We start from the raw sequence: 27,426 nt of genomic DNA, 5'->3' as shown, positions 1-27,426 counted from the left end.
AAACAAGTGCACTGCAGTCTTATCTGGGTCACAGGAAGCAGAGGCCACACAGCAGTATATACCATGCGAAGCGTGTGCAGGGGAGGAAGGTCAAATTTCCTGATTCATGCTTTGCAAAAATGTCAACAGAAGGTTGTCCCCAAGCACCAGTACTGCAGCAGCTATCACTTTCTTTTTGGGTGTTTTCCTTACTCACTTCGAGGTGCTTGAAGGTGAACTGCCTAAAAGCTGCTGCTGTATCATCAGTGCAGTCTGGGGTTTGTTATTACACACTGGAGATGGGCATCCGCAGCAGACAGGACTGCACCAGCAAGTCTATGGCAAGTCCCAGGGAAATTCCCTGCGACTGCACAGGTCATTTCAGTATGAAGTCCATAGCGAGTTGTTGAGCATGTTAGTTAAAACATTACCTTGGCAAACAAGAAACCTTACATTGCCTCCATTTCAGACATCAGCTCCCCAGGTCACCCTTCCCAACATGCCTTACAGATGTCAAACAACAGCTTCCCAATCCAAAGTTGTTTCTTCTGCCTTACCAGGGCAGAAAAGCAAGGCCTTGAATCATAGAGCAGCTCACAGCAGTCAGGAACAAAAAGGAGAAAGCCCTGGACTTGCATTGACTTCACAGCCCACCTAAGCGAACTTTGTATCCCTGAAATTTTTATTCTAACTGGAAAGAGTCTGGCAAGATGGGCTGGTAAGTATTTTGGATTTTTACCCATGAAAAGACAATAGGAAAAATTACATGAGAGTGCTGTCACCAAACAACCAGACAATTCTGACCTAGGTCCCATTACAGGGACCCAAAATGGACAGCACCCCAAACAGGTTACTAACAATCCATTTTGCATGGATGCGGGTGGTGATACATGACATGAGGTGCCAGAGAAGCAGGGTCTTGAGCTGTACAAAGAGGGGGGTGGAAATCCAAGCATACAGATCTATCTGCCAGCGTGGTGTTTGTTTCTTTGCTTTATTGACTACCGTCTAATAAATTCAGGTAAGACACAATTAACACCTGTAAAAAAGCACAAAGAACCCTCTGCAAAGGAGGAAGATTTCTAGCTAAATAGTGGCACTTAGAGGCAGGTTTACAAGGCAGGCCAGGGTCCCCCAGTACTCCTTGTCAGTCCACAGCTCCTGTTCACCCACTGCCCAGTTCCCTGTGGGCAAGCAGTGCCACTGGCACTAGGGAGGATAAGGTGTTGGCAGGGTTAAAAATATGAAATAAGGTTTACTGTGGAATGAGGATCTGTATTGAGAGTGCTATGTCATGGATTTAAAAAATGGAACTGTGAAGAAACCTCACTTCTCCTGCTCCAAAACGCATAGCAACTTCGGGCCAAGAACAACAAAAAGCAATCTTGTTGCAGAAGAATTCAACAGTTTCCCTAAGGCTTCTTTCACTTTTCTCTTAGGCAAGTTGTGCTGGCCTATGATGAAGACAGTAACCTGGAGCAGACAGAGCACATGCTTGGTTCAGTCCAGACACAAATGCTTGGATATGCGTTCAGATCTGTTCACTTGCCTCCTCTGCTCTCACAGTGAAATGACTGCCAAAGTATTTTTCACTGCCTTTGCATCTTCCAGCCAGTATTCTGAAATGCATTGTAAGGTTTTAATAAGCTCCCACAACCTACCTCCAGTAGAATAAATGGCTTTTAGCACTCCAAAAACTGAAACAGAGAGAGAAAGAAGTGACTTGGACCAGACCCACTAGCAAAACTACAGGGAAAACTGTAATGAACCCAATTTCATTTGACTTGAATTCAGCTAAGATCACCAGAATAACAGGCAGCACACGTCATCATCCACAGCTGGTGCATTTGACTTGATATTCTCCTATAATACACAGGCCACACGTCCCTGCAGATCAGAGGAGGGAATGTACATACACGCCTGTGAATAAAGGGGTGGGTGACGGTGGGTATTATGCCTCCTTATCCCACAAGGAAAGGTGGAGGGGGAAAAGAGTAAAACATCTCCCTTTCTCCATCGCTTTCAAAGGCTTGCTTCTGGCTTCATCACTGCTGACATGGTCAGGTGATGTAGCTACTTCAACAGGCTGCTTAAAACCAAGATATTCTTTATACTATCAAGACTGGAAATACTGCAGAGCCCAAGCAACTGCACCCATTTCCTTGCTGAATCACCATATCCCACATCACAGCAGGAGAAATCCCTCTTGTTAAAGGAGCATACGTGCCTCTCAGCATCACAGATGCAGCTGAAGGGTGACTGTTACCACTGGGGGCACAGAACGGGGATTTTACGCAGCCACAAAGAAGAAAGGAAGTTCGGTAAATGAACTATTAAATTAAAAGGAAAATTACCACTACAAAGGTCAAATGGTACTAGTACACATTTTTCCCCACTCCTTCCCCACTCCTCCTGTTCCTGCTCCCTCCCACCCAACTTCCTTCCTCTCCTCCCCCATGTAGCACCCCAGCCAACACAAGTCTAGGTAACAGGCAGATTAAAAACCATATTTGTTGCCATCTGCCTTAGTAGATGGTAGATGGCAGCGACAAATTCTGTGTCAAATTAACCACTGCTAAAACTGAAAGAAACACTAGTCCAAGGCATGAGTAGGGAGGCACATAGATGTGGTCAGGATGTTAAAGCAATATGTAAAAATAAATTGCAGTCGCTCAAGTTTGCCAAGGTAATTCAGTCTTGCCAAGCAAAATTGCAAATACAAGCCCCAAAATGACATGAACCTTCTGCAGTCCCTTAAAACCACCAATGTGAAGGTGACAATGATGGAAATATTATCCTCTGTCTACCCCCATCTCATCCTCACTCTTCCTGTTTACTCAAGAGATCACTACAGGAAAAAGTCTGAAGATGTGTAACACAAAAGCCATCCAACAACCTCTTTTGACGTGCTAGGGTTGGACAAGGAAAGCTCTCTCCTCACTCAGATCAAAGTCAGGACCAAAGCGACCGAGTTAGCCTCATGGCTCATGGCAAGGGAGAGTCCCTGCTGTTTGCAGCTGGTGTGTCACCACCGGCCAGCTCAGCCACAGCAACCAGCTCTTACAATTTGGCATGCTGTGTGTGCAATTCCCCACCTTTATAAGCCAATAAACTAAAAAAAAAGTGGCAAAGATTTGATGTGGCCCCCCCAAAGGAGAGGGAAGTGCCTTATGGAGCAATATAACTTATAGAATCATAGAATGGTTTGGGTTGGAAGGGACCTCCCAGATCATCTGATTCCAAGCCAACTTTCAAATTATCTCATTCCTATGGCTGTGTGAAAGACTACTGAAACTACTGTAGAACTACAGTAGTGACTACTGGCACTGCTGAAACCTGCAGAACTGGGTCTGGTTAATAGCTCTGTCATTGATTGGTATATTGATTGTGGTAGATCTTTCCTAGGAAATCCCCGTTCTGCTCGTTCTGCTCCGAGGAATAACAAACGCTGTGGCAGAGGCAAAGGCAGGCGATTCTGAAGTGTAAGTACTGAGCACTCAGCCAGATCAATCCCCAACACTTACCTGCCCATGGCAGGTTTGGCAGGCTACCCACATGCCACACAACAAAGAGATTTTTCTTCATGGAACACCTAGACTTCAAATTGCTCTGCCTTATCTCCCAGACACTGATTGCTAAATCAGAAGGAAGCCTGCTAATTACAGAGCACCCTGCTTTCTGTGGCTTTACCTTGAAAGTGACACAAACCAGCTCACTAAAGCACAAGACAATATACAGTCAACTCATGGCAAATGGGAGAAGATTTACTCCATACTGAGCTTCAAAGGAGACGTGAAGAATTGTCTCCTTGCTTTGGAGAGGAGAAAGTGCGCAGTTTTCAGAATGACTGTAGCTCCCTTGCACAACAGGGCCCACCAGTGCGGCCCTTGCCAAATTCAAACCACAGAACTTAAAGGCATTATGGTGAGGAATCCAAACGAGTAATAACAGCTCTGATACTATGCTAAATGAGTAGCATCTGAAATGTACACAAAAGGATGAGAAGCTAAAACATTCAGTCGGTGGGAATTCACAGATTACCGTACGTGATGCTACCAAGCCCTAAAGGCTCGAAAATACTGGTTGCATAAATTGCATTATAAGATTTGGTTGTTGTTTTGGGGTTTTGTTTAATTTACTGTCAGATGACTGAATTCTAAGACCTGAAAGGATATCATCTCAGTTTATTTTTTGTAACACAGGAAGGTTAACTTCTTCATTAAGCTCTAGCTTTGTAGTTTAACCAAGATTTTTCTTCTAGAAAGACAATATGTTTGGGTTTAAAGTCTTAAAATGGAAATAGAAGCCAACTCATTTCTATGTTATTTGCCTGAATAACTAACTGCTCTCTGATAAAACATGATGTCTTTTAATTCCAGGCAGAGCTTGTTTAATCTCTTAAAGAATAAAAAAAGTTACATCTTTTGATCTTGAAGCTGATAGGGTTTTGTTGTTTTTTGAAAGAACATAAGAGATGTTAAAAAATCACATTTGGGAAAGGCTGAGAAAATTACAAATAGCTCAACTCACTGAGACCACATCCTTTGGAGCTTTGCTAAACAAATGCATTCCAGATTTGCAATTTTTTCCCCCACCTGTAATTTTATGTCCAAAACAGGCCTCAAAACAGCACAAAGCCATAAAAGAACAGTAATATCTGAGGCTGCCTGATACACGTTGCACATCACCACTTTCATCTGGCTTTCCCTCCAATGGAAATCCATATGATTGCAGCCTCACAGTGCTCACTACAGGACGAATTCTCCTCCTAAGAGCTGGTACTTCAGCTATGTACTGGCAGTCAGTGCCCTAACTAAAGGGTGTGAGAAACCAATTTCCAGTAATGAATCATAGAAGAAACTATATCAAAAGCAAGTAAAAAGTGTACTGGAGTATAAAGAACCAAAAAAAAAAAAAGTGTCAGAATACTGCATTGCACTATTTAGCTACGGGATACGAAATGAAAAGTGGTTAAGAAGCAATATGGGAGGCTGTATCCCTAAAGCAGACATGACACATCCTAACCCAACACCTGATGGGGCTAGCTAGCTCTCAGTTACTTGCAATGTTTTTGATGGGCAGACCAGAAAAGAATAAATAATGGTTTTTTGTTTGCTTTTGTGTGCACAAACACATGCTGTATATAATAGTATCAATGAACCAGATTTTTACTGGCTGTCACAGCTCGCGCAAGTCCAAAGAGTTGGAGAACAGCACAGATTTTCCAAGAAACTTTTCCTCACACTGGAAAATAACACAGAAGCTGCTCATTTCTCTCCCTCTATTTATCTGCTGTACAGGGGATAAACTATCGTCAATTTACTCAGTACAAAGTTTTTCATTTGCTTATTATTAATTGCAATACTATTGTTTGAGAGCCACACAAGTAGCTACAGGAAAGCAAAACTCCCAGAGCTTCCAGAGAAGCACATCTGAGTTAGCAGCTTTTCCAGATGTAGACAAAGACTTCATTCCATGGCCAGTATTTCTCATTCCATCCAAAATATTAAAGGAGCAGAGATGAATTAAAGACTTTCTCACCCCAGTAACGTTAGCATTAAAAAATGATCATATGATGTTTGCTCATACACTTAGGAGATGCCATTGCCAGAATTCTTTGATGCTCAGCATCAAACCCAGCTGCAACATAGCTCTGCAATAATTCCCACGTACATAATAGCCAACGTATTTAGCTTGGGCTGTTACAATAACCAGTATTGTTCACAATTGATGATAATAAGGTGTGACCACAATGATCATCATCATATCTGAATCAAAAAAAGTGCTAAGTAGGCCTGAACCAGAGGAATCTGTATGTCTGTTGTGGATGTCAGGGCTTCTGAACTTGGCCTCTAGAGGCTGTGAGTGGGCTGATCTCAGCAGAGCCGGAAACAGTTCTGCTCCTTGCAATGGTCTAGTCTAATCTGCAAAGCAATCTTTAAATTCTTTGCTTAAACCATACGGAATCAGAGAAGCTTCATTCATGGATCAACAGGACATTCCTACATACTTCCCCTGAAGTCCCATGAAGCTTTTGTGTAGTTTTTTGAAGCTTTTTCTGCTTTCTTTGAGTAGAAAAGGACCATGACTTATGGGTGGAAAAAAAGGATGAAACATGTCTAAATGCCAAAATAGATTCTTCTCCTCATGGAGTATATTTTGTACACTGCCTTTGTATATGGAGTATTTGCCTGTGTGACTAGGCAGCCAGACAAAAAAGCCTTCCACAGCCATAGCTGTTTTTTGATGGATGTATTCGGATGTGACCAAACTTGCAGGTGAAGTTAAGAAATGGAGCTGAGAACAAACGCAGGCTGCCAGGAGACAGTAATTAATTGAGCAAGGTTCCTTGGCTGTAACCAGCACAAACTGTGCTCCAGGGAAGAACCAGTGACAAGTACATTAGGGAGGCTGATCTGAGCTCCTTAAAATTGCCTACAACAACTTCCTTTGAGGGAAGCACCGCATCATCCACAACGTCCACAGAAATGATCTGCAGTATTTAAAAAACAGATTGGAAGACTTCTTTTTAGCACTCTTAGAGCTTTTCCTCCAAGGAAAATTCTGCTGTCCCTGTACCCAGAACTCCTGCCCACTTTCATCAGTGCCCAGGGAACAGGAAGAGGCAGGGAACACTGGGAGGCAGGATGACTTGGGAAGGAAAGATGCCGGCACCAAGTTCAGAGAGCACTCGGCAACTTCTCTGTTTCCTGTCAGGATGTGTCGCATCTCTTCACAAATGTGGTAGAGTGAGGTGGGCTGGCTGCCTTGCTTTAGCCCTGGTGGGGCTCTCTCACCCCCTCAGCAAAACGCACAAGGGGAAATTCCAGTTTCCCAGTCCTGTGGTGAGCTCAGACAAATATGTGTAGTGTGGTCCCTGCTGTGGTCCTTGACTACTGGCTCTAGAAACTCGAGTGGCACTCTGCATATTACTCAGCAGGGGCTGACAATGTTCGCATTTCACACAACCCTGGAAATAATGCTGGGTCACACCACAGGGAGAGGGGGGTTTCCTTCCATCCCCATCTCTGCCTCTCCTGTACAGCAACCAGACAAACGGTCACATTGGGTATACGGGCAGTGGGACAGAGCATCTGACATTGCCTGGGGATGTCAGTGCTTCCCTACAGAGGACACACAGTTACCACCCCAAAGGGTGATTTCCTTCCTATTACCACCATGACGGTGTTCAGTCCATGTTTTTTCTTTTTCTTTTTTTTCTTGAAGACTCTGACTCCCTGTTCAGGAATAGATTAAGCAAGGAATAAATGCTTCACACCCACCCTCACTCTATGATCCTGATGACATTATTATGAACCCTTGGAAATACAGGCAGTTACTTCACATATCTCCCCTAGTGCCAGTACATGCACCATGCTCCTGCTCAGATGGCTTTCCTTCCTAGAACTGTCTCTAATCATCCCAATGCAACCTTCCAAAATTAGCTTGAGTGATGAGCTGCTCTGTCAGTGCACCTCCAGACAGACAGCACCAATCCGTCCGTTCATGCTCAGAGACTTCCCAAGCAGCAGGTTCTTCTTTCCACCCGGAGGCAGGAAAAGGTTTTGTGTTTCCCTCCCATCTGTTAACCACAGTCAGTGTGGACCATGCAGTTGAAGTAGAGGGCAGCTCATTCAGAGGCCTTTATCCGCCTGATGCATTTTGCCAGGACTCAAGCAAATGGGCAATGTTACTCTGCGCAAGTTATCCCCTTCTCAGGTTCTCTCTTCCACCTCCTCTAGGTAACGCAGGCTGAGCCTTAGGAACTGTTCCCTTGGGGAACATTTTTCCTGGGACATGTGTGTAAAATGCCTCATTTCCACTAGGGGAAAAAAAAAAGTTTTGGCTTCAGAATTCTTCTTTCTAGAAAATGGAAATGCCATATTCCTGGTTAGGTTCTCCAAGGTAGACACATGCCAGTTTCTTGAAGTACTTTTACTTTAGGTCAGTTTACTACTCAGCTGCATCAACTTGAAAGGCTTTGGTGAAACACCAGAGCTGCCATCTAAGTGCCTTACTCACCTGCCCACCTCTATGAGCAGGGCTTTGTACCGGACAAATTCTCCCTGACTTCACCACAGCCTCCTCTCCAGTGGCACCAGCACGTGACATCACAGGGACTGCATGGCTCCCAAATATCAATCCCCATACACCCCATCTATTAGAGCATGCTAAAGCAAATTAAGAGAGAAGGCTCCAGCTAGGATGTCGCAACATGCTGACATTTTCCTTAAGTGCAAAGAGAAGTAACTAGGCAGTTTTCAAGTAATTCTGTTGACATCCTGATTCCACAAATAGTACTGGGATTGTTTATTCCCAGTGCAAGATAAAAATAGCATATTTAAACATTCATATTTTCCGTGGGAGGAGAGTAGATTTTTTTGCAGCCTCTCCAATACCTTTTATTTTTATAGCATGAATCATACCTGCCTTATTTAGTGAAAGACTGCATTCTCCAACAAGCAGGAGACACCACCAGATCCATCCTCTGGGAACGCGGTTTCCCAGATATTCTTACCAAAAGCAAGCACTGACCTACCTTGGATGAGGCAAACAACAAGTGGTCTATGCCTAAGAGATCTCACTATGTTTCCCCTATGCAAGTTGAGCCATATGACCTGCACTGCAAAAGGACTGCACCTTTCCGTAACAAAAATTTCTCTAAAATTCAAGGGTGCCAAAGAGAAAAAAAATAAATTGCACCTACTGTTCAAGCTCTGCTTACATAGACTGTCCTGGAATATTTCACCAGCAATTTGAGTAGTGGAATAACACACTGCAAGTACCAACAGGCATCACACCTTAGCAGTGGAAGGACGTCACATCAGAAAAGCCAAAAAATTGTTTCCTTTCAAAGCCTAAATTTATTAAGAAGCCAGAAATATATAAGGTAGGAACATTAAGAAAGGAAGGAAACATAGGTGGAAGACAGCAGAAAGCAACCAACACCACAGCAATGTGACACTTAGCATTATAAGGTGGCTGTATAATTCTGGTTTAATGTTCAACATCCTATATGGATACAGAATGATATTTTGACACATCTCCTTCCAAGGAACCATATTTGTCAACACCTTCTGTGAGCTTGTAGCAGTAACTAACTGCTTCCATAAAGTACCCACATCCACGTAAAGCAGACAAATGTGATGGTGTCCAAGAGATCAACTAAGTGGCATGCCCCAAGTCCTTCAGTTCAGTGGTGGGCAGAGCAAAGATTTCCCAGCTCCCAGTGGAATTCCTTAATTCATTCCTACAGCCTCAAGAAAGTAGCATTCTACAGCGGGTGGGAGGGCTGGGAAGAAGCAAACAGCCATCACAGAAGAATTTGAGTCAGATACTTTCTGCACTGCAAGTGTACAGGAAGACTCAACATGAGCACAAGGTCAAATCATCAAAATTCCACTAATAAAAGATCAGATCCTCTGTAGAGCAAATTAGCACAGCTGTGTGTACTTCAACAGCAACTTTATCACCACCAGCTTTTTTCGTCTGCAACTTGACAACTATAGATGTCCCTGGTCAGGTAGAAATGCTGGGCAATAAGTTGAACAGAAAAGATGCAAAAAAATGAAGCCTACTTTGGGCTCCATATGGAAATGCAAATTCATATTACACACGTTACAAACACAAATTGCTGGTGTGAGTCAGACGATACTCCAGAGAGCAGATAAAGCTACACACCACCCCCCACCCACATCAGAGGTAGCAAACAGACCTTTTGGCTAAAATCTAAGAGCACAGCTGTGCTTTCTAGCCCTTGCAAAGTAGAGATTGCACCCTGGCATATAACTTTTCATCCCACATTTAGCTTCCTTGACTCCCTATGCTGCTCCATCCAGCTTTGTGAGACAGCCAGAGATCCTGTAATTTGCACGTGTCTGTCCAGCAGAAAATCTCATCATCCTGATTTCACTTTGACCGAAGTAGTCCAAGTAATAGGAGTCCACTCAGAGGGCAAAGAATTCCCTTGAAGCTACCTTCAAACTGAGCAGCAGAGTTAAACACCAAATACAGCACTTGGAAGTGCAGGACTGAGCAAAGCACCCCATGCAAGACCACAGCTGGGAATGGCACATGTAAGTACATCTCCCTGCACACTTGTGCTATTGCAGTGAGGATCTACTTTGTTGTCTTGGCCATCACGACAGGCAGAGCAGTCATATTTCTGCATTGCGGTCTCCTAATAGAAAGGAGAGAAGAAGTGTTTGCAAACAGCTATACACTGTTCATCACCGTGGATGTGTGTAAGAAGAGCTACACAAGATCAAACAGTAAAGGGCAGTTGAGGCGAGAAGTGTGCCTCTAGCAGTAAGTAGCACTGAGTGCTTCAGAAGAATTACCAGGATTAGGGTACATGTACAGGTCATCCTTCCACATATCTTAGTTTTAGCAAGAAACTATTGTTTAGGATGATCCTAACAGGAAAGTAAATCAGGATTCATTGGGTTAAGAACTTCTCAACCTCCACGAGTTAGATCTTAACATGTTAACTCTATATAAATGAGGCAGTTAGATTACCAGTTTAATCATGCATTCCTGATAAGTCTTGCACCTTTTCCTATAAACATCCCACGGCAAGATGACCACATCCTCCTTAAGCCATAAAAGATAACAGGCACACCAACCCTACTTCCCAAGAGCTGATAAATTACAGCACAGGTTCAGAGAACCAAGGAATACGCACCACTGTTCCCTGAGAGAGCAGTTATTATCCCAGAGAGAGCAGGACAGCATGCAAATAGGGGAAATCTGCCTTCTCTTGTGGGTAAAACCACAAAAACTTTGTGAGGCTTCCTTTTCCTTCCTTCTTCCTCTAACTCTGCCCACATATAGCTTGTGTAATCCAAGCACAAAGACAAGGAACAGAAAACAACTGAGCTCTACAAGGAATCCTCTCAAACTAATGCTGAAAGCGCTCTGCAAAACCTAAAACATTAGAACAGTTGTAGGCTGATTAACAGGCAATGCCTATTAACAGGCAGCAGCTGTCATTGCCTTGCTAAAAGAGATCTCCTGGCTTAGTCTGAACACATGCTCAGCTCTACTCAGTTCCTCTCCTCTGAGATGCTCTTTTTCTGGATCCCAGTGCTCATGCTCCAAGCTTGATGCATGGAAGGAGGGCAGGGAGTGGGGAGACCACCTCTTTTTCAAATTTCCCTGGAGACCTTAGTCTGTCTTGATTTTCCATCCACCTTTGTAGGCAATGCTTGTGTAACCTTTGCTAGCATTTCCTGGGTCACTGTACCAAGCTCCTCCAGAGGAAAGGAGGTAGCAGGTCATGGTGGTCAGACGTCTCTCAGTAAGCCAAGACTTTTCTTCGAAGCTGTCCACATAATGTCACTGTCCAACACATTGCTCTCAACTTTTACATAAACGGTGTTCTTCATCCAGGGCAGCTACTCTGTCTAGTCCAATATCCTGTTTCTGACAGAGGTAAGACATGGATTCTTCTGGAGGAACATATAAAGGTAAAAATATATAGAAGGAACCTCAGCAAAGTTTGCTGACTTGCAGAGCTGAGGACTGTCAGTCTTGGAGCTATTTATTTTTTTTAATCTAATCTATTCCTAATTACACAATTCCTCTTTTGCCAGTGGTCTGACACCATATACACTGCTTCTTGACCCACATCTGGAAGGAGAGACTTCTACCAACAAAAATGACAATGGTACAGATACCCAACTCATGACAATGTCTCTAGGAGGAGCAAAGTCTAACCCTGTCCCAGGCAGATCTCAGCACCCTGACATCCTGTACTTTTCCAGTCACATCTCTGCTAGTGCTTGTGAATCTCTCCTGTTAAGGAAGACCCACAAAAAGACAGGGAGCAGTTGAGCAGTGAGCACATCCTCCTGCTTATCCTGGGGCGCCAGCTGAGAGCATCCAATATTGGCTCCAGTGCTTCTGGGGATCCCCACTTCTGGGGAAACACCTACTATTCCTAGCTCACTTGTGATACTTCCTGCTCACAGTCAAGCTGCACTAAGAAGTACTGACTACATAACTATCATCACACAACTGACAAGCTCACTTGTGTGCTTCAAGGGATTTGCAGCCGATTTGTAGTCAAGGATTGGCAGCTTTTGGGAAGGAGGGGATGGAGGACACAATGGTGCACATCCCTTGTCCTGGTGCTAGGGATCAGACAAATCTCACAGCCCTTTTGAGGTCTGCTTCTTTGCATGGAAACTCTGGACCTGCTGCTCATCCTCCCAAGGTCTCTGTGTTGCTTGGGCTGCAAACGAAAAGTGGAAGCTAGAGAGACCCAGGGCCTCCTCACCCATATAGGACAGAAGATGGAAAAAATTTCTATACAGAGGTGCCTTGGTAAGAAGATGAGTTCTCTTATGAGGCACTAGGAAGAAATCCCAACAGGTAGAATGAGCAACATGCTGAGCTGTCTGGGGGCATACTGGAGTCCAGGAGTATATTTCACCACAACCAGCATTAGCAACAGAGGGTAGCAGTTTTGACAAGTAGCAGAGTTCATGTATGTTTAGGCTGGAGCACCGCCAGCAAGTCCAGAGCCCTAATAAGCAGCACAGCACTGGAGCAGCAGAACATGCCTGAAGGATACTGGCAAATTAAAAACAACAAAACAATTTGACTTTCTTAGGAAATTTCATATGAAAGTGAATACAAGAGTTTGAGTTCTAAAGAACACAGCACTCCCTTTTCTGATGCTGTAGTGTAGGAAAACGCTTTGGATTTCATTCATAAGTAATGTTCTCTCTTCCGTGTAATACAGCCCAAGATAACATTACACACTAATCAGCATTGTTTTAGGAACTACTGAGGAAATCCCAGAGGAATAGCAATACAATTACCGCAGCTGGTTTTGGTTTCAATGAGAAACCAACTAAAAAGAGGATTGAAGTTGTATAGAGGAAACTGAATATGTTGCAGAAGGAAGCTAAAACATGAGCACTTTTAACAAAGGCAGTAAACTGGAAGAAGCCAGAAGGAGAAGACTGTCTAAATTGAAAAGTCATTTGGCATATTTACATCTTGCTATAGATCAAATCAGAAGCTAATCTAGGTTTAAAGGTGCCTTATGAGTTGATTTTGGGAAAACCATCAGTGTGTCACTTGTGGTTACCACGACTTTTCAAGGCATTGCTTTGGGCTCTTTCTGCCCAACCTACACGCAGCCCCAAATCACTTTGGAGAATGGCAGCATGATCAAGCACCATCACACCAGGAGCTCCAGCATCTCCGCTGGCTAGAACAGAAGAGATGACTGCAGGAAATATTTGCTCTGGCTATACAGGAGATTGACCTCTGCCAGTGAGAAACTAAGTTGTGTTTTTGCAGTAGAGAACTAATTTTCTGTATTCCGAGGTAGTTGTGTAGTCATAACAAGGAGACATGCTAAGTAGATAAGTGGACAGTAGAAGGCCTCACTGTTCCAAAATAAGGTTGAAGCTTGAGAAAACCAGGATAAGCAGTGTGAGAACAGTAAAACAAAGATCACAAGTTCTCAAAACATAAGAAAGGAGAAATTAAAGGGTTGAAAAAAAGGAAAATTGTACATATATGGTATAGAGGAGCGTCAAGTAGCCTGTGAACCTGTAGTACTCAGCCAATGAGGAAATAGGGGAGGTGATCAGGTGTCGGGTAATAGGGAATAAAAGGTTATGATTTGTTTACTGAAGTGCGCTCCTAATTGACAGTACGCCCGCCATTGCAATTGCGAATAAAATAGCTTCACAGAAGATCCTGTCTGAAGAAAATTATTTGAGATTTTTCTTCCAATTTGGGGACTCATCTGGGATCTTGTCACCTGCTGAAGATTTCTTGCCACCACAGACAGGAAGGTGCACCCCGCTGATTTCAGCGGTCCCGTCAGGGGTGGTGGGTTGTCTTGGTACGGCTGATAAAGGACCGAGACTGTTAATCTGAAGACAGGCTCTGCGAAGCTCTGGGGAGAAAGGAGGCCAGCACTGACATACACAGACACAGCTCAGAGATAGCTCAGCCCGGATCGGGAACAGGCACAGGGATTACTGCTGATAACCTGGACCGGGAAGCCATGCACAGACCGAGGTAAGGGAAACCTTACCATATCTTGCCTCGGGTTGGGTTCAGGGAGACTCTTGTGTGGAGTGTGAATGAGACGCACTTATAGTGCGAAGCGAGTGTGGAGTCCCGATCCGCGAGGTTCTGTAGTCCCGCAAGGGGACGAACAAAGTCCCCTCGGCTGGAAAGGAACGAAGCGAAAGAGAGTCTCGGGGATTTGGGCCCTTAGGTGTACAGTGCCCCAAGCACGGTGAAGTGAGGTGCTCGGCAGTACACCCCACCTCTGTCCTAATCCTAGGTGAAGGCGTGTGGTACCCTCTGGGTGGTAAAGTCCACAGCAGCACACCAGTAAGAGCTGGGGATTAAGGGTTCCAAGAGTCAGCAGGGTGGGGTTGGAGACCCTGGGATTGTGCCTAAAGATAGCCCTTTGGAAAAAATGATAAGGATTTGGAAAAACAACCCAAAAACTAGGGAAAACGATTTTAAAATATATAATTATAAAATGGTTTGATATTGTGTAATTGTCTGGCCTAAAAAGCTAATAAAAGGAACTTCAGTATTTTGGCTCAAATACGTGTCTGATGAAAATTCAGGCTTGAAATTTATATGTCAACAATAAGGTTCTGTTTTCAGAGAAGGAATCAAGTTATGCTCCCTATAATCCTAACATTGCACCGGAGGCAGCGGCAGCTGCTCCAGGAGGGGAGACAGGGACTGCAATTGATGCTGTCCCTGGAGAAGTCGCACCGGGGAACACGGAGCTGCAGGAGTGGAGCCGGGGGGGGGTCCTGGTGGGGCCTCGTGGCCGTGCAGGGCCAACGCCACTCCCCCCTTACCAGCAGAGAGGTTAGGAGTTTTAAGAAGGAAATGGAAGTCTTTAATTGAGGGCCTAGCAGAACAGTCAAATCCCTTTTTAAGGCCTCATTTGTATTCCTGGGGGGGAAAATGTCAATCTTGAGTATGTTATTCACTGGAGAAGAACGTTTAGGAGGGGAATGATTTACCATGCAGCTATGCAAGAATGGGAAAGAACTAACACACACCCCCGGACCGAGAGTAATTCTGATAGAGCAGCAATATCCACTTATCTAACTGCGATAATAACAACCCACAACATAGAAATCCTATGAGAGACTTGGGGTCACAATCAGAAAGTACTTGGGGATGAATCCTGAGGACCCGGTAGCCCATGGGCCCTTTAAAGTCCATTTTGCCATTAAAGCCTAGCCAGATATGCAGAAAAAGCTCCAGAAGGTGGGAGGATGGAGTGAACAGTGTGGGTAGTATGAAGGTGTATGCCAGGAGGGGAGATGAGAAGGAAAAGCAGAGAGCGAAACAAATGGTATTTATTCACAGCGCACGGGGTAGTGAGGCAGAGGGGGAGATAAAGGGCCCAGGATGGAAAGGAGAGGAAGAGAGACTGAGGAATAGCAGACAAGGAAAGCTACCTGTGTTGCAGCCTAAATCCTAGCAGGGACAGGCTTTGAGAAGATGTTTTAAGTGTGGCCAGGCCAGCCACTTCAAATAGGAGTATCCAGAGCGGAAGAAGGAGAAGAGATTGCTGTTATAAATTCAGAATAGGGGAGTCAGGGCTTCTCAGAAAGCTAATTCCCTGATAAATGAAAAAGCGTACCTCAATGGGGATCACTCTACAATTATCGTTACAGGCAAAACAGACTTAGCATAGGAAGATTAATAAAATTTATTACCTATTGCTGACAGGCCAGAGCGGTGAGAAACAAATAAGCTGGGGGCACCTTCTCCCATCCACTCTCTTCCACCTCTTCCCTGCCCTGAGTGGCATGGAGGGGGGGCCGGGAGTGGGGGCTGCAGTCAGCCCATGGTGCTTCGTTTCCACTGCTCCTTCATGATCACCATCCCCCCTGCTCTGTTGTGGGGTGCCGACCTTCCTGGGCTGGTCCTGTGTGGGTTTCTCCATGGACAGCGAAAAATGGGCTCTTTGGGAGCTGCTCTGGTGTGGGGTCCCTCTCATGGGGTACCGACCTTCCTGGGCTGTTCCTAAATGGGCTGCAGCACGGAAATCTGCTCCACTGTGGTACACCATGGGCTGCGGGGGGGGGGTCTGCCTTCCCCACCAGGGGCCACCCTGTGGGCCGCAGGGGGGCTTTGGCTCCAGGACCTGGAGCACCTCTGCACTGCACTCCCCCTCCTCTGCACTGACCTTGGTGTCTGCAGGGAGGTTTCTCACTCCTCACTCCACTCTCCCAGCTGCTGTTGTGCAGCAGGTTTTTTTTTTTGTTTTTTTTTTTTTTTGTTTGTTTGTTTTTGTTTTTTTTTAATCTTTTCTTGGATGTGCTCTCCTAGAGATTTAAACTGCATTGCTCATGGCTTGGCTCTGGGCAGCAGTGGGCCCCTTTGGAGCTGGCTGAAACGGGCCCTTATCTGACATGGGGCAGCTGCTGGATTCTTCTCACAGCAGCTAGCACTGCAGCCCCCCCACTACCAGAACCTTGCCATGTGAACCCAGCGCACTGAGGCAGCTAGGTCATTACTGGCCTGTAAAGTATCAAGGCTTAAATTAACTAATAAAACCCTAAATGTGATGGGGGTAGAAGGGACTAGGATAACAGTGCTACTTTCTGGGCACACCAAGCTGAGACTAGGGATAGAATGATCACTGGGCAATTATTGTGTGCACCTGAGGAAGAGACTAACTTGTTGGGAAAGGATTTGATAATGAAATGGGGCATTCAAATAATAAATTGTTAGGCTGGAATAACAGTATTATTAATGGGGTGCTCTCAGACCCTGAGAGCAAAGATATACTTGCTTTTGAGTAGAAAGACCCTGAAATGGGGCAGAAGCAGCAATACAGATGGATAATTTTACCTCAGGGGTTTACAGGGCCACCAATTTATTTGGGCAAGTTCTAGGACAAATTTTGGAGTAATTTCAACCTCCAAAGGAGGTGTTACTGTTACAATATGTGGATGATCTTTTATTGTCAGGGCAGGAAAAAACAGTTGTGAAGGAAGACACTAACAAGCTGTTCGACTTTCTGAGAAAACAGGGCTTGAAAGTATTGGAAAATAAATTAAAATTTGTAGAAAGTCAAATATTTAGGGCATCTAGTGTCTGAGGAGGAACGAAGAACAAATCCAGAGGGGATTCAGGGAATTGTTAATCTACCCCTACCCACAACTAAAAAGAACTGAAAAGTTTTAACAGAAAGAGGTTTTTAAGGAATTAGGAGTCACGAAGTCCAAAGGAAAACAGATACTCCCTGATGGGAGAGAAATGCTGAATAAAGTACTAATGAGGCAAATATTAACTGTTTTACATCAAGAGGGTCACTGGGGAATTTAAGCAATGTGTGATGCAGTGCTATGGAAATATGCATGTGTAGGAATATATATATATTCTGGCTGAACAAGTACATAGGAGTTGTGTAGTATGTCAAAAGGTAAATAGGAAAATTATCTGCAGTCAGCTCAAAGGGGGCGAGAACCAGGAATTCAACGCTTCCAAAATGTACAGGTAGATTTTACAGAACTCCTTAGAGTAGGTAGATTTAAATACTCATTAGTCTTAGTAGATCCATTTGTCAGGGTGGGTGGAAGCTTTCCCTTCAGTATCTGCTACTATGAACATAGTAACTAAAGTAATTCTAGAACAAATAACTCCCAGGTACGGAATTGTTGAAAATATTGACTCTGATCAAAGAAATCACTTTATGTCAGAAATATTGCAAGGGCTAATGTGGACTCTAGGAATTAAGTGGAAATTTCACACTCCTTGGCGTCCCTCCTCTTCTGGAAGGGTGGAGAGGATCAGACAGTAAGGAAGCAATTAACTAAGTTCTGGAAAATCAGCTTCCCCAAACGAAGTGCTTACCTTTGGCACTTCTCCGAATTCAAATTGCACCAAGAAAGATGTGGGAGTTTCACCATATGAAATATTATTTGGATTGCTGTACATGGACAAAGGGAATGAATTACCTCAATTTGAGACAAAAGATGCTTTTCTTAAGAACTATATACTCGGGCTGTCGTCCTTTGTCATCTCTCAGGACCTGTGCATCATTAGCTCAAACCCCACCCTTGGAAGTCCTGATCCATCCATTCCAAGCAGGAAATTGGGATCTGATGCGAACATGGAGAGAATTGAAACTGCAACCTTAGTGGGACGAACTGTTCCAAGTGCTCCTGACTACTGAGACAACAGTAAGAACAGCTGAGAAAGGGTGGACTCACACCTGGGTAAAAGCATCAGTTAACCCTGAGAGACTGCATTAACAAAGACTTTTAAGGTTAAAACTGTTAAAACTATCTATTGTAAACCTTTAACTTCTCCTTAGAGGAATTCTTAATGAATTAATGAGTAAAAGGGATTGAATTACACAGAATTGGAGTGTTTCCAGGGAACGCTCTCTGGAAGCAGGAGAAAAAGAGAGGAGGGTATTTAATCCCCACCAGAAGAATCCTTATTAGTTCGTGATTTTTATTGTTTTTCTTAATTATTATAGGGGTTCTTGTCTGAAGAAAATTGAGATTTTTCTCACATGACGACTTCAAGAGTCAAAGGCTTTTATATCCTGAAACACAACACCATGGACAGACACCACGCATTTTCCCTAATCACACAGGGAGCAGTGAAGAGCCTGTCTACACAGAGCACACGCCTACACAGAGCGCTGGAAACCCTGCAAGCGGTGCCAGAACACCACCACTTTAGCACCTTTCTCTGGTCAGCAGTGTGCAGGACAAGCCAGATGCAGAGCAGCAGTGGGACGCAGGTGCAGCTCTGCCACATGGGAGCACACATCTGGCAGGCAGCTGGATGTCCCCCAGCTTGAGAGGATGAGGAGGGGTGAGCCAGAGCCTCAGCTCTCACTGGAGCTGCACCAGCACCCATGGAGAGGGCCATGGGTCTATGCCTACAAAGAAAGCAAGTAGCCTCCCACGATTTCCAGATAATTTAATGCACGTCACTTAATAGAGATACAACTGTGTAGATAAAAGATAATGACAAAAAAACAGGTAAATTGGAAAAGCAGCTAGACTCTGCAAGCTGCCTGGCAGCAGAGCTGCCAGGTCTCACATCCCTCAGGAGGTGGCACAAGTAAGTAATGCACCTGTCAGGGACAACTTTTGGAAGTCTTGCCCACAAGATAACCCACAGGCTGGGAAATCTGAGCCAAGGTTTCCTACCAGGTGATGGCCTTATTAACCAATAATTGATAAGATGCAGAAATGAACTGGCAGGGATTGAAAGTCATGTATTTAATGGGCAAGAAGTCAAAGAAAGGACATCACATCCATGAGAGGAGACTAGAGCTTTTTTCCTTTGCACAACTGCCATAGGCTATTTTTCATGTGTTGCTTTTCCACCATCACTGAGAGGAAGTCTGCATGTCTCACCAGTTGCAAGCTTAGGTCAACAACAGGCCATAAACATCTCCAGAATCATTTCATGTTGGCACCAGAAGATCTCCTCCTCCACTGCTCAAGGGAGAAGGGATCCTGTTGCCAAAGGTCCAGCGCCACCCCTCAGGGAGCTCTGCAACACACTGGAAGAAGAGGTGCCAATTATGCCGTGAATGAGACCAAAAAGGGCTGGATGAGCTGGCTCTGACAGCAGTTATTCCCACAGCCAAAGCTCAAGAGAGCTCTTGTGGGAGGACAACAAATACCATTGCAGACTCTGGAATGACTGGTTCAAAACAAATATATCCATTCTCCACATTGGGTTTGGACACGAGACCGGGCTGCATGCTAAGGCATTGTTTTTGGATTTCTTAACTATGATTTTGGTCTAGTGGAAGCTGTCCTTTAAGGACACCTCAGCTGCAAGACAGGTGACTGTGGGTGACCACAGAAGAATCTCAGAAAGAGACACCCTGTGTCAGTACTGCTCAGGGCAGACATTGGCAGCACAGGTCTTTCCTCAGGCACAAGCCCCCTCTTCTCAGGAGTGGCGCTGCTCAGATCCCATGGAATGAGGCATGGAGAGGGTGTTTGATGCGCTTGCAGCCAGGTTTCTCTCCTCTTAGCGTTGCAGCCTCTTTATACAATGCCAAAGGTGAGCAGCCCAACAGAGCTCTGCCAAGCCCAGGTAGCAAGGGCCAGCTCTCAAGCACAAAGCACGATGCTGGGGAAGGTGAAGAAGTTACTCTTCTCACAGAAGCAGACACAAAGAGGCATCTGGGCTCACAGCTTCATTTCTCAGCACAGAACACGGGTTAAAATGACTTCCAGTGCCAGCTCAAGCTAAGAGAGCCATGAGATGTTTTGGTGGCAACCCCACAAGGCGCTGCAGTTACTCACAGGCTCATGTGTCAAAAGCCCTCAACATTGCTGGCCCAGACCTCCTCCTTAACCAGAATTACCCAGCTGAAGTTGGCAGTTATTATTTCCAGATAAGATACCCATCTACCCTCTGCTTACATAAGCAAGTGCTGATACTCCAAGTAGTCTTTTCCCTTGGCAGAAGAGAAAACAAAGAAGGCTTACTGTAAATAAAGATGACTGTTTAATTACCTTCTGATAAAGGCTAAGTTTCAATGTTTCTGGGTTTAATATAGTCGTACCTATTTCAATTCCTTCAACTCTAATAGCTAGACCACATCAAGTCACGAGGAATTTGTTAGTGGTACTGTTTGAGCAGAGCCCATGGTTTCATACCATGATAAGTTTATCATGTTGTATTGCCAATTTATCTGTAACTTGTTGCTGTTTGACTGGCAGCGATAAAAATACCCTCTGCTTTACTACATGGATGAAACCCTGAGCAATGCATACTCTTTCGCTAAAGGAAATCTGACCTGTTTAGACTTTACTGTATAAATATCAACTTTTTTTCTGACCCCAAAGACTTCCTTGCACTCAGTTTTCAGACAAACATTAACATATGAATTCTTACTAGAATTTCATTCTTAATATTATAAGTCAGGTGTCTGGGTCATTTCAGTACCTGGAAGGTGAAAACTCAAGGTCTAATGTTAATTTTAGCTTATAGAGGTTCTCCTGAGGTGAAAAAAAAACAAAGACATGCTATTGAGTTAACTATCTCTCCTTGGCATCTGTTTAAGTTCCTATGAAATTCATACACACTGATCCACCAAAGGGGCTATCCCAGCTCTGGTTGGGTCAAAACTGAATCAAGAAAGGGGAGTCTTCATGATTTTCCCATAAAAAGAAAACTAGCATGAGTCAAAGTGAAATCCTAAACTTTCCAGTGGTTCTTTTAAAATCAGTGGCTTTAGGTGTAAGCCTGATATTTGGCAGTTGCTACATGCATAAAGCTGCGTCTGAAAATAAAAGAGTTCCTCCTGGTTTTACTCACATTGAGGTGGGTTAGAATAACTCCAAGGAACTAAACGAAGTTACATTGCAGAAAGGAGGGTGCAACTGAGAGAAGAATAAAGCCCATGAAGTTTAACTTCTCCAGAGGGGGATTTCTGCTTATAAGATATTTCTGTGTGACCTATCCACCACTGAGCCCCAACATGCCTGCATGGCTCCAGGCAAGAAATATCCCCTGCTGCTAAAGCACAAAACCAGCTCATTTCCTTCCAGTGATGTTCAGAACAGTAGTTTCCAGGTTTTTCAAACAACAGTACCACTTTACCACAAAGAGAAGCCAGGTCTGGACACCCACAGCTTTTCATGTCCATTAAAAAACAAGGACAGGGATAAACTGCTCCCAGCCTGCTCCAGCAGCTTCCCCTTCACTTTGCACCTGGTGATACATCAGCATGGGAGGAAGTGAGCCAAGGAAATCCACTCAGGGAGCTCCGTTTGCAGCCCAAATTGCCCCCAGCAAAGAAGAAGATGGGGACATCAGTCCTGCCTCATCAGGACCCCCTGGCTTTTTGATCTGTACACCGTACTGTTTCTAGGGAGCGCTTGAGGAGAACTACATGGGGCTGAAAAGGCACCTATGGAAAATTAACTCAGCAGAAAGCAGCAGTATGAGAACATACTGCTACCAGGGAGTTCATAGCACTTCCCAGAACAAGCAGGAAACAAAGGAAAAGTGACCATCACAAGAAATACTGGGTTTGCTAAGGGACAGCCTGCTAGACACCAGCTAATACCATATGACAAGTTCTTTGGGCTGCAATCTTAAAAATATACAAGCAGAATTGGACAGTCCCTCCCTCTAACTCCATATTGCTAGAGATTTTTAAAACAGGAAATTCCCACCATTTCTAATTCCTTCTGATCTGTAACAGGTTCAGCTGTCTCAGGAGCATTAGTGGAGATGACCTAAAGCCTCTGGTATCCATTTCTGGGACCAGTAGTGGTAGAAGAACAAGTTAGGCAATACAGTGCTGATAGGAACAAGATGCTCCTTTCTCAGAAGGCTGCAAGAAGCATCAGTGATCTGGACAGCACAAATGGCGCACTGCTCGGACCTGGTGTGCTGGAAAAGTGCTTGGGTCTCTCATTCTGAAACTCCCAGATCACCAGAAGTTCCAGGTGCTGCACAAATGGGGCAAGCTGCTGATCCATTTCCTGAGCACTACAAAGCCACTAACCAGAGATCTGCTTAGACCAGTCCTACAGCAGGCATTAACTGGGTAAGAAGAGATACTTCCTTAACAGGAACATGCTTAGCTCGGTTGAGGCTGGGCCCGCACACATCATAACGAACATTCAAAGACTAAAGGAAAAGCTGCAAAAGGGTAAAAGAAAGTAAATCACTGAGGGAACTGCAGAGACCTACACTCTGCCATGGTCATCTGCTTCAGGCCCTGCTCTGATCCAGTACAGCCCCTCTTCAGCTCACAATTTAGCCAAGTAGACCATGGAGGCACTCAGGATTTCAGGTGACAGCAAGCAAACCCCCCAGATTTGCACATGAAAGCAGGGCAATTGCAACCTGAGGATGCTGTACTCTGGCTGTAGTTGGGTGAGCTGCACCCTCGCTGTGTCTTGTGGTGTCCTGCCAGGGCCAAGCTGCTGGAGCACAGCACTGGGAGGAAGCGAAATCCCCAAGGTCTGCACAGTAACAGGGCAGAACGTGCCTCACAAGGCAGCACTGTTAAATTTAGCTTTCCTAGGGCTGCTTGCTCCTTTTTTGATCCTGTTGACTCAAAACCACCCAAGCTCCTTCTGACTACAAGGATAAAGATTTGCCCTCCTGCAGATATGACTCTTTCTACTTAAATTAGATCACTTAAAATACAGAATTGAAACCACTGATGGATGGAGGGTAGAAATACAAACAAAAAGTATCTGAAGTTCATAATGACAAATCAGTGGACAAAATCTTTGCATAAGAGCAATTTGCATCTGATGGTAATGACCTAGGTTTTCTCTTGGAGCAGGGCTGCAGTGGCATCTGTTCAGAAAAAGGGTGCAGCAGCTACAGATGGCTTCCAGCACACAGTGATGACTAACCCACACCTCTGCTTTCCAAATATCTCTAATGGTTAATTGCCCCACCTCGCCAAGAATTCTTTGAGCATCTATGGCTTCCTCCATCATAACCCTTACCAACAGAGAAATCACAGCTCTGTCATCTAGTAACAGGCTTTCAAATCGCGTCGTTAAAAATCAGTTTGAGCATGTGCAGGGGCACTTTCTTGAAATCAGTGTTCCCCTGATCTACCTTGGTTTAATTCAGCTCAGCATACTTGGGGCTTGTGAGCACACAACTCAAAACAGCTTTCTCTAAATCTCTGGAAATTCTGTAGTTAAAAAAGGAGTTACAAAAGCCCACTTCTATGCATTTTCAGCAAACTAGCTTACACTCATTAACCTTGTGTTAGCAAACTATCTACAAAACTTGCAGCAGCTTAACCAACAGCTTGTCTGGGAGCACTGAACTGGGTGAACCAGCTAACAGACCATGCTGTGCTATTAGGGGCCGGTCCTTTAGTCCCGTCTAGCATGTCATTTTAGGGAAAGGCTAGATTTCTTGGTGCTTCTGTTTCTAGCAGGATGATATTCTAGACCCTAATGGTTAGAAACTTCCTCATTTGCAACCAACATGTAAGAAATAATGACAAACATTTTTCTTCTTCTGACAGCACTACTCTTCGGTTTAGACTCCTGTCCCTTACAAATCACTCAATCCTTTCATTTTGTTCAGCATTCTTGAAGATTTTTTGCTGGGCTTCCTTTGTTACACGAGATTGCACTGAAATGCCCAGTGTCCTTGGACATCCACAGCATTATTTACATCTGTTCCAGTGCCTGTGTCCCAGAGGGGACCAGGGGTCATCACAACTCACCTGGTGCATCTTCACACTAAATTTTCCTTTTTCACAAGAACATCACACTGATGGTTCATAGTCATCCTGTGATCAACCAGTATACTGACATCTTTCTCCTTCTCAGTATTTTCTAACTGATGAGGCCCCTGCTTAAGAATACATTTTTGTTATTAGTCACTGAGCACCCTGTATTGCTGATTGTTTCAGCTCATTTCTACTATTCAGGTCTCAGTATTCCTGGTATGATAGTTCTGATCCTTCCATGCTGAAGTTGCCTCATAACTTCTGTCCAAAGCGTATTTTGTTAACCAGCACTGACTTTTTGATCAAGGGCAATTCATGGAAGTTGTAGATAAGGTTGAGTACTCCTCACCTTCAGCCACCCCAATATCTCTGATCTTGGTATTTTTGGTTGTCTCCCAGTACAGCAATTCCTAATGCACCTTGCAATTCTTCCAGCAATCCCCATCCCTCCTAAAATGGAGAAAAATTCCTATCTACAACTCACATGCTGAATGATGTCCAGTTGAGTAAAAGGACGGAGCAAGTTGTGCTAGTCAGATTTAAATTGTGAGCTTCAACTATTTAAGCTGCAGAGGGGCGAACACTCTTGTAGTTGCTCATTCTCATTAAGGTATCGCTTATTTCTAGTCAACTCTAACAGACTCCTAACAGGGTGAAGTTGACATATCAGATTGAGTTAGTCTGACAGTACAAACCTCTGCAAGTATTTGTGAATCATCACAGGCACAAGTGTGTTTATGCATCAACAGGGAAAAAGCATGACTGGCCTGAACTCAGATGCAGTTCATGCATGATCAAGGAAGACTAGCAGACATGCACACACACTTCCTACTGCTCAGCAGGCACAGCCACTTCACCTAAAGCCACCTTAAATTGTCTACCCAAATCCTGAGGGTTCCTCTGCAGGATCTGCCCCAGTTTGATGGCCAAAGCTTTTAATCACAGTTTTAATTGAATCAGGGCAACTTTCTTCTGTTTACATACACATGGTCCCTGTTTCAACCCACAGAAATTGTACCTCTTATCTGATCAACTGACTGAAAAAGCTAGTGTTGTATTATTGCAATCAGCATGTGCCCTGAGAATGACTTCCCTGCTTTGACAAAAGGGAAAGACATGACACAGACAGTAATCCAGCTAGGGAAACTTCCAAATAAACATTCTAGATACCTAACAGCCAACTTCCCAACAGCCTTCAAAATGATTCAGAAGCCCAGTTTCAGTTTCTGTAATTGCAAATGAGACAGAAAGCACATTTTAAAGACTCTTCTTTGGATTTATTTGGGAATGTAGGCCATACTTTTCTTATAGCCTTCTGAAAATATTACTAGAGGCTCCCAAATTCTTATTTCCACAAATAGGAGCCTCTTCACAACTTCCCCTCTGATTTCAAAGCTACAGAAATTGAAGTTGGATGTTCTCACTCATTTAGACTTGACGCACCCAATCACACCACGCAGATTGCCTAGGGTGTGCTCTGGCAAGTAATGCTCAGACCATCCCTGAAGCATTCATCTCTCTGCTGATGGCGAAGAGATGCCTATGCCTTAGACATGCTCCTTTCCTTTTAGATAGCTATGGAGAGGCACAGCAACTCCCATCTACTTCCCACAGGAGGGGACAGAGGCAAGGCCTCCCTGGAGAGATGGGAATGGTTACAACACGAGGACAATGGGTTTGGAGCTGTAATAGTGTTTCAGAAGTCTAGGCTATCACCATAGTCAAAGAGCTAGCAAGCCCCATGGGAACGAGCCTGCTGGGCCAATATGACTGCTGCTGGGGAACCGCCTTATCTCCAGCCATCACCCACCCACAAAACCCTAAAATGAGATGCCTCTTCTGATCACTTTGCAGCAAGAAAGAAGGTTGTGGACAGTCTGCTCTGAAACCAACACTTAAATTCACTTCTCCTTAAAAGTCACACTGCCTGGGCAGACACAAGGACCCCTACCATTGCCCCCCCTGCAGCACTGGGACATCTCTTGCTGGTGGCCAGGGAATTTCACCCTATAAAAGCTTCTTGCTTTGTTATGAACTTAGCCACGTGTGACTCATGGAACTTCTCAAAAGGGAAAGCAGATGCATTAGGAAAAGAATCCAGCTAAACAGCTTCTTTCCTCCTATCCACAGTGCAGTGTCACTGGGCTCCACCCTGCTCCGCATCCTCTCTCTAGAGATGGCAGCAGCAAGACAAGAGCATCGGTTTCAGTGGTGTCTGCGGGAACCACCAACCCACATAGGGGCCATCAGCTGCCACAGCCAGTAGCGGCTGGTTTCAAAGCAAGATGTTGTGCCTGACAGGCTATTAATAGCGTCCTAAAGTCACCTGAGATTATGACCTGGTGCATCAACTACCAGCCCTCCCAAAAGACATCTAGGGCATCACCACCTTATCTTGCTCTCTATTCTACACAGGCACTTTCTGGGCACCTCATCAGATACCAAACTTCTATTTTACCTACTTGGCTACACACAGGAAAAATAAACTGTCTCAAAAGAAAAGTAGCCACACTAACAGCATAACTGACTACTGCTGTAGCTCAATGCCAGCAAAATCTCTAATTTCAGCCCAGGCTGATAAAAGGCCTTGGGCACCACCATTCACACAGCGCTCTTGTTTATCTCCTAGGATCTTTATCAGTCAACAGTGGGCAAGAAAATTTTGGCCCAACAGCACCAAATCACACAAGTCCCCCCCAGCATCACACTGCACTGAGGAAAGGGAGGATTCAGGATACAACCCCTGGAGCACAGGCACAGCCTTGCAAGGTCTGAAGCCATCCAGGCAGGAATTGATATTTCTAGGCTGCCAGAGTCAGATGCTGGATTGAAGCATCCCCCATCACTGCCAGCTACAATCCTTCCACTCAGAGGCACTGGCAGATGCTGAGGCTGACAACAAGAGTTGTTAGTGATGGGACCAACCAAGTCTCAATCCAACCTGCAGCACAGGATGTGAACTCTGTATTAAAATCCTTCCCCACGTGAATGCAAAAACAAAGCCTATTATGTCTGGGTAAAAGATAAAGGTCACAGCAAACCAGTGAGTTTCACAAAAAACAGATAATTCTAAAAGAAAAAGAGAAGGGTTTAGTTCTCTTCAGCGAATCTGAGTCAACTTTTCATCTATGTTTTTTGTGAAACTCTTCTGGCTTTCGGTGACCTTTCTCAGACAGCTGCACAGCACTGCCAGGCTTTGATATTGGAAGTCAAATGCA

At 44.6% G+C, this 27,426-nt stretch overlaps 1 long non-coding RNA gene across 2 annotated transcripts; it reads left to right on the top strand.

Annotated features, from left to right (window-relative positions):
• The first annotated feature begins 12,061 nt into the window (after positions 1–12,061).
• Positions 12,062–20,509, top strand: LOC308198752. 2 transcript variants are annotated; one of them, XR_013954174.1, is made up of 3 exons: positions 13,431–14,025; positions 18,029–18,268; positions 18,485–20,509. It is a non-coding gene; the product is annotated as an uncharacterized lncRNA (long non-coding RNA). The 2 variants fall into 2 exon arrangements; XR_013954173.1 differs by lacking the exon at positions 18,029–18,268 and having other exon boundaries at positions 12,062–14,025.
• Positions 20,510–27,426: the final 6,917 nt, after the last annotated feature.

This window comes from Anser brachyrhynchus (genome assembly GCF_964034855.1).
Source record: "Anser brachyrhynchus genome assembly, chromosome: 8".
NCBI classification, from domain to species: domain Eukaryota; kingdom Metazoa; phylum Chordata; class Aves; order Anseriformes; family Anatidae; genus Anser; species Anser brachyrhynchus.
Note: the sequence above shows the minus strand (reverse complement) of the source record. Positions and strands in the feature narration are given on the sequence as shown.